The sequence below is a fragment of the Pundamilia nyererei genome, unplaced genomic scaffold, assembly GCF_000239375.1.
Source record: "Pundamilia nyererei isolate P.nyererei 1_Seehausen unplaced genomic scaffold, PunNye1.0 scaffold00008, whole genome shotgun sequence".
Classification (NCBI taxonomy): domain Eukaryota; kingdom Metazoa; phylum Chordata; class Actinopteri; order Cichliformes; family Cichlidae; genus Pundamilia; species Pundamilia nyererei.
Window position 1 is genome coordinate 7089313 of NW_005187409.1, and position 8483 is coordinate 7097795.

General features: G+C 41.3%; 1 protein-coding gene across 1 annotated transcript in view; it reads left to right on the forward strand.

Annotated features, from left to right (window-relative positions):
• The window catches only part of diaph1 (diaphanous related formin 1), a 101695-nt gene that overhangs the window by 51328 nt on the left and 41884 nt on the right, over window positions 1-8483 (forward strand). The window lies entirely within an intron of this gene.

Genomic DNA, 8483 nt, shown 5'->3' on the forward strand with positions numbered 1-8483 from the left:
TTTTTTTGGAAAAGTACAGGTGGACAGTGACAATACCAGAGCTCAGACACTGTTCATCTAGTATCAGTATATATAACCTGAACTGTCCTTTTTTTCCACTTTTGCAGTCAGCGTGTTTGATAGCAGGTGCCTTTTGAAGTCGGCACCTCAGATAGCCCAATTAGCGAAAGAATGAGAGAGAGAGAGTGGGAGACAGAAAGGAGGTGGTGGGTGAAATAAAAGAAGCTTGAGCAGAGGGAAAGGCTGGACTAGGGGGAGCGGTGGTGATTAATTTGATTCGGGAGAGAAAAGGGCCAGGAGCATATATAGTTATTAATCCTCATAATAGGAGGATCATTTTCATATCCCAATTCTCCAGCCTTTACACCCTTACCTCTTCTGTCTCAGTCTCGACTGCTGTGTTTCTGTGCACTGTTGTGGTATGTCGTCCTCATTTGTCATTATGGTGGAGATTCTCCCTCCCAAAGGAGGCCCATTGTCATGCTATCCACTGTGTATTGCTGCATAACACACCTACACATATAACTGCACCTTTATGTATCGCATTCACTTTCTATAAATTGCAAAAACGTTTATCGTGTATGTTTGTCAGCACAAGGGTCCCTGTATGCTGGTGTGCTCGACAGAGTGGGTGGGTGAGCTCAGCCACATTTACAGACCAATTATAATAAGCCTTTTGATCTCCCTGTGTTCTGACGAAATCAATTTCCTTCTCTGTAGGTGTGTGTGTGTGTGTGTGTGTGTGTGTGTGTGTGTGTGTGTCCTCTGTAGGTGTTTATGTGTGTCAATGCATGCACGTATTAGCTGAGTTTTAACTTGGGTCTACTCTGTTCACTTTTCACTTTAATGAGCCAGAAATCAGCAAGAAAGTGCATGCTGTGTGTGTGTGTCTGTTTGCATGCATGCCTGGGGCCCTCACCAGGGTTGTAGACCAATCAGTTAAAGGGATGAGAGATGTAATATATCAGCAATAAAAGACCAAGAGGCATAGAGAATGATGGTGCCATGTTGATTAGATCATTACATCTTCTGCTAGACAGAGTTCACAACATTTGTTACTTGTTTGTGTTACAGTATACAGGCTCAAGGTCATTGCAAGTTGAAGAAATATTTCCATACTAATGAAGTGACTTAAGCAGACTCCTGCCCCTACAGCACAGTTGTTTACAACAGTCTGATTGCTTGACTGGTAGAAAAAATGGCAACTGTGTGATTACATGATTGTCACTCTAAATTTGCCTTTCGGTCCTTTTTGAGAACACAGGCTGGGGGGGATGCAGTTTAGTGTCTCTTCTAATTTTAAATCTAATTGGCAAGTAGTCACTGCTTCAGATTTGACAGGCCTCATGACATGAAAATCATTTCAGGTGAGAAGATGAAAAACTGAATGGATACCTTCACTATGATCTCCCATGGTGTCTATATCCACAGAGTATTATAATAGAATGTAGTTATAGAAGATGATTTACTTTTGCACCGCTGCCTGTTCTCTAGGTCAAGGGCAAGAAATGTTCGAGCTGTTCAGTGTATGTGTTTAATTGTATGTATGATTATTTATAATTAGGCAGAGTTTTAGATGATGGTTTATGGGTTATTGAGTGTCAGAGCTGCAGTCTCCTAAGACTGTTTAAAAATGTACTAATAAGCCAGTTAGATGAGTAAATGAGGGATGGGCATACTGAATGAAAACATAAAAGTGTTTGTGCATGCCTGTGTACGCCTGTGCAGTTGTGCTAAATTAGTATTGGCTTTGAAAAGCTTGTGTGCAATATGTTTTAACTTCTCTTTGAGTATGGGTATATCTCTGTGTGTATGTTTTCACTTGTGTAGCCTACTACAGGTCTTGTTAATTGTGCAGTGCTCAGGCTGGGGTCACATAAAGAGAAGCGGGTTAATGCAAGGGTCACTAATGCTGTGTATGGAGCACGGGAAAAAATATCACACCACACTTTCCTTCTATTCTTCCTCATCCATTTCATTTCTGGATGTAGCCATTTCTCTAATTATATCTTCTTTCTCAACCTTTTTGCTGCAAATAGTTACATGATTGAATAACTGTGGCTCTTTATACAGCAGTACCTGTGAGGTGCACTAATGTAAACAGCTCCAGTCTGTCCATTTTCTAGTAATTCCCTACAGTCCCACTGGATCTTCAAATTAGACAAAATATTATTTCCCTAAAAGTGTTTCCAGTCGGTGTAAGGATAACTCTGTCTCCTTTTAATGTGAAAGGGTACGATGGGTTTGTTTGCCCATTGTGTTGCTCAAAGGGTGAGCCCATCCATCCTGCATAGCATTTGGGGACCAACCACTTTAGTAGGTGAAGGTCTGTGTATATTGTTGCTGCTTGGTACTCTCATCCCAAGTGCTTCACACTCTGTTGCAAACCTTCAAGTCCATGCTGAGGACACATTTTGATATCAAACCACATCATTTGCAGTGACTTGAATGTGGTCATGCTAATCATAGACAGAATTGTCTAAACGGCGCCCATATCCCATATTCGGACCAAAATATTTTCTAGCTTTTCAATGAGCAGGTGTGATCTTCAAATGACGGATTTGATGTTTATAGGTTGTGTTTGTCTACCAGTGCTTAAGTTTAAATCCAAACTATACCTCTTAAGCCCTCAACAGCAGCGGTGCATTAGGTTGGCTTTGCTTGTCTCTAAGCCTCGATGTGTATTCTCAGTTCGTCAATAGCAATCGTTCCCTTATTCATACTCTTTATGGTTACGGAACAGCCGCAAAATGCGGTTTATTCATCAGGCCTTATCAGGTTCAAACACATCTGTGCGTGCTCACGTTGGTTCTCACTGCCAACTGCAACAGCTCACTTGTATGCGCAAACAGAAGCATACGCTTATGCATACACATGTAAGCATGCTCACACAAACATACACACACTCTCACAGTTTTGTCCCACTCATTCTCTTCATTTCATTCCTCCCTCCATCCCTCCCTCGTTACAGCTCTCTCCCCACTGTTTTACATGCAAATGAGCTAAGTGTACTTATGCCCTAGCATTACTGCTGTGTGTGCCTAATCTCCTTGCTGCCTTTTCTCTTTCCTGGAGATTATCCTGTTTTTAGACAGAATAGGCCTTCTACGCTTCACTCGGCTCCTCTCCCAAGCAGCCAGCCAGCTGGTCAGTTAGCCAGAAGCCAACCTGCCAGCATCCCAGTCTCGCATCCCACTACCATTAGCATTTTAAATTTTCCCAGTGATATGACAACTGTGCAGCAGTTGAAAAAAATCTGTGTGTACATTTGTAATGTTTGTGTGTGTGCGTGTGCGTGTGTTTTTAATTGAAGGATTGGTGATAAGCTCTAAAGCTTGTTACAGATGCTAAGTGTCCTCAGTTGTGCGATTTTTGTCTTTTTTCTTCTTTTTCTTTCTTTCTTTCTTTCTTTTTTTTTTTTTAAACTTAGGCCAAGAGGGAAATAAACATGAACAGAAATGGAAGGATGCAGGGATGAAGGCATATATGTATGCACACCTACAATCCTTCCACCTACTCTTCCCTGATGTTTTCCTTCTCTTGGTCACAACAGCATACTCTTGCTCTTTCCTCCGCCTCCATTTCTCTTACATGTGTGTGCCTGTGCATTTGCGATTTCTAAAGCGTCAAGTTGAAGTGCTTTAACTTTGGTGCTGAGGAGGGAGGAAAGTCAAAGTGAGGCTGTATCTATGATTAGAAAGCATGTTAATGAGAAATAAGACTGATAAAGAGAGGAGAGGAAAGAGGCAAAGAGCCGATTATAGTTGACTGTGGCAGCTGCTCCCTCTCTGTTTACTTTTTTGCGATATAAGCTACCTATTCCTAAGGGCCATGGTGCACACATGCACAGACACACACAGGAGAGTTAGCCCACTTTGATGTCACTGATAGCATTCATAAAAAAAATAAAGCTGTATAGAGCAGCAACTTCAAAGATAGAGTTGACAAGATAGGAGCATTAACCCCCATCTGCCTTCTACTTCTCTTTTCTCTTCTGATTTCCTCATCCCTCTTCTCTTATCTCTGCTTGGTAAAAGGGTTCTTATGAAATGAGACAATGAATGAGCAATGGAACAAGAAAAATGATGGAAGACTGGTTAGGGTGAAGATAAACCAAGCAGTAAAGTGAGAAAAGGAAAGATAGATTGCAGCAACAGTGGCATTTGAAGGTATCCTTTATAGTCCAAATCTCCTAAGTCAAAATTGGTTAACAGTAGCCTTAAGCAGCTGCTGCTGCTGCTGCTGAAAATTCTGTGTTAGCTAGCTAGTGAGTTATTAGGGTGCTACTAGACTATTAGACTGTTGTGCTTATAGCTCACACCATGTCCTTGGGTTTCTTATACAACCACGCATATTAAGACTATCAATTTAACCCAAACTTTGTACACTTTCTTAAAGTGCATAGTATTTGTTTTTTCCCCAAATGTAGGTGTAACTGTGTGTGTGGTTTTGCTTTGTTCTTCGGCACAGTGAATGTAAGCTCTGAGTGTGTTGCAAGCTTTTATTTCTACATTTGCTGGTGTAACATGGCCCTCTGGTCTTGAGCTGTGAAGGCTGTGTGTAATATAGATAACCCAGTGGCATTTACACCAGACAACAATGGTATTTAGAAGACTCGATGGGGTAGGCCATGCTCCACTTTCTGACCTTAATCTGCTAGTGTGTGTGTGTGTGTGTGTGTGTGTGTGTGTGTACCAAAATGTATGTTTATATGTCATGGATGTTGAGGCCAAGAAGTGAGAAACTGTATGCACAGTTTGTGTGTATGTGCTTTTTGGTCATTTCCAGTTGGTTAGGGCTTCTGTCATAGATGTGTGTTTATGTGTATTTGCATGTTGAAACCTTTGCTCTATTAATCGGTATCTGCATGTGTCACGTTCTGTGCAATGTGGGTTCTGCGCAATGTGGGTTCTGCATCGCCTAGCCAGCATCTTAATTTTTCACTATCCCATGCACTGCATGAAAGTTTAGTTCTACACCCTCACCATCTCGATCTTCCTCTCCCTTGATCTGCTCCTCCCATCTTCCCGACTCCCTGTACCGCAACCAGCATGCCACCCTCTCCCCCTCTTGTCACACACATGTGCACGTCTAATCAAAGCTAGGAGCACTCTAGATTAGCACTTGAGAAAACTCCCTAACGACATGCCTTAATTTTGGTCGTTTTCAGGTGCTCTCTTTCCTTCTCCCCCATCACCTCCTCCTTGGCTTTGAATTTTTAACCTCCCCACTGAATAAGAGATGTGGCCATCCTCATGGGGAAAGGAATGTTGAAGACAGGGCAAAGATTGAAGGAAGGGAGGGTGCGGGGGAGACAGAAGGGAAAACGTTGTCCCTAAACACGCTTTCACATTTATCCCCTAAAAACCCTGTACTGTGTGCTCAATAATGCATGGCCATCTCTCACACCCTGTGCCCTCCCCCTGTTCTTATTCCCTATTTCCTTCATCTCCTTCATCTTCTCTTGTTGGTTCCCCCAGCAGATTAACTCCAGGGTGAAACTGAGACTGACAAATCAGGGTGATGGTAGCAGGACGCTGGGGACTAACAGTAAAAAAAGAAAAGGGGAAAAAAATTGAGACAGAGGGAGAGAGGAGGAGAGCAGATGAATCATTTGTCATTTTGTGAATAGAGTTACTAGTTAAAGTATTGATCTGAGCGAGTGGGCTTTGAAGTTGTACTATTTCAGAGAGACTGTAGAGCTTGACTGGGCCTCAAAATTGAAGTCAGGCTCCAACTGAAACCCCCCAAAATTCCCTCTTTGCTTGAACAAAGCTTGTGGAGTCTAAAACATGATTGAATTCTCTAATCATTTTGCAGCTTGTTTTCATTTTGATAGACAAATCCATCCATGACTAACCCTGAAACTGCCCGTCCCCATTCTTTTAAAACATGAAAACATCAGTGTGGACACAGCACAGTCTTGAAAAGCAGTCAAAAAGTGTTCAAGTTATACAAAAAAACCCCAAAAACATTTCAGTTAAGATTAATGAAAGGTATGTTAAATTTCATAATAAGCTAGCAGTATGTGGTGCATACAGCTCCTATAACTAAAGCAAGTCAAATATTTTTGCATGCGTACAGCCTTTGTCTTTTATTTTGTGAGTATTGTTCTGAGAAATGCTTTATCTGCCTGAACTGTTATGTTGTAGATGAGTAGTGAGCAGAGTGAACCATTCAGAACTTGTTGTGCTTTCACATGGCTTCAGCAGCAACTCCTATCTGTTTGGGTGAATGGAGTGGTACGGGAGAGGCTTCTAAAGATCTCTCCAAGGAGATTTCTTTTTTTTTTTACTTTAAAAAAAAAAAGCCTAGTTGTGAAAGTGTTTGAACAACCCACAAAGTGCACGCTTTCAAACTTTCATGTTGGTTTTTTATTCTTTCCATCTTACTTTTTTCTTTGTTTTTAGCCTAAAAAAAGACAAGGGTTTAGCACTGTGAAAGCAATGGACCATAAGAGCAAAGATCAGTCAAGCTGCTACCAATAATGACTTACAAATATTATAAAGCTACATTTGTTTTCATTAAAAAGGAATCTGAAAGGAAAATACACATAAAGATGAATTTTATTTATCAGTTAAATTTCTTTTAATTGATAAATAAAAAAAATAAATATTCTGTGCTGCACAACATTCTGTGTGGAGCTTCAGAAATGCAGCTTTGCCTTTTTTCCAGACTCTGAGAACCATTGGTAGGACTTGATGTAACAGAGCTTTTAAGACAGAAAGTCGGTTAAAAAAAACATAGCTGTTTGTTGTCTTATAAGGTAGTTGGTTCACCCATGAAAGATAAACGCTTATTGTCAGTATGGAACGGTGCATATTTTGGGAGCTGGAGTAATGGATAAATGATGCTTGATTGAAGCCAGCTGAAGGAAACAAACATGTAGACGACTGCATTGTTTTTCCCAGAAGATGACGACAACAACACTCAGTTAAGGTTGATGGTGGAGGGTTTACACCTGCATTCTGAAAATTTGCTATTAAATAGATCAATATTTGTTGTTTTAGTTTTAACGTATTTGTTTTATATTTGAAACCTGCATGCACTAATTCGGGAGGAGTAGCAGACATTATTGTCAAAGGTATAGGTGGATGGAGACTTATTAGTTCAGTAGATGAGAAGATGGATGGCAGTATTTGGGGGAAGAGGAGAGAGGTGCAGAATGAATGAGGCTCAGAGAAGGACGAATAGAGGCAGGAGGGATCTCTATACGATTGAAGAGAGAACTGAGGAAGGGAATGAAAGAATGACAAATGATCAAAAGGTGCAGAGACATGAAGCGACTACAGTGATTGAGGAGATGGGTATTGGGGTAAGGTAAAATGAGGAAACTTGAGTCAAGTTAGCTGCGAGAGTGTGAGAGTGAAAAAAGGTGAAATAAGAGCGCTGGACGGAGGGTGTAGGTGTTCAGGTTGGTCATAATGACATATTGCTTATTGGCTGCTGTAATAGTTGATTGTAGCTCTGACTTTTCAGCTGGGAGAGATGACACCAATGCTCCTAACAAAAGGTGACTTCATAAATGTGTGTATCTGTCCTAAATGCCCTTTTCTCTGTCAGCATACAGTATGTGAGAAAACAGATGTGATGGGCAGAGACCTTTTTCTGCCTTTTAATCTTTTACTGTGTCTTTCTTTGTCTGTGCTTTTTGTCTCTGTGGGGTGAAATACATCATAGCAAGCATTTTAATGCAGCACTCCACTCCCTCCAACAGTGTTTGGCTCTCCACTGAATCTCTCCACTTTCCTTTCCTCTTTCTGTTCTCCAAATAGGTTATTTGGGGCTCTGTACTTAACTGTACATAGTTAGCGGTCAGTCAGCGCGCGCACACACACTTACACACTTACACACTTACACACTTACACACTTACACACTTACACACTTACACACTTACACACTTACACACTTACACACTTGCACACTATGCCACTGGGCCTCCTTAGAGATCGTCTGCTTAATACTGCATAGCACTTAGAGGCATCAACAAGCCCCGTGGTGCTCCACTGAGGCGTAGAAGGCATGAAAGCATGCTAATTCCCCGCAACGCACTCAATCTATCCCTCTGTGACCCCCCGCCCCCTTACCCCCCACCACCACCATCCATCCATCACACTACTTCTACTTTCTGCCCCTCCAAATCTTCTCTGTAGCCAGCATGGTTTAATGAGCACAGAGAACTCAACACTGTGCGCACACAGTGACACACAATGAAGTAAGTTGCACAGTACTAATTTATTCTCTGATCTACTTGTAGCTAGTTTTCCTTTTGACTAGTAGCTAAAATCACGCTATTATATTTGTGTACAGTGAGTATACTTAATGTCATATGTGCACAAAGATAAAAGGAAAAGCTATTGAACCATTTGGTATGGTGTGCACTTTACATTTGCCACTCAGGTCTCATCATAATTACCTCTGGTACTGTGAAAACCTTATATAACTACTTTACTGTACACCTGGCTCTTAAAATATGAATAAC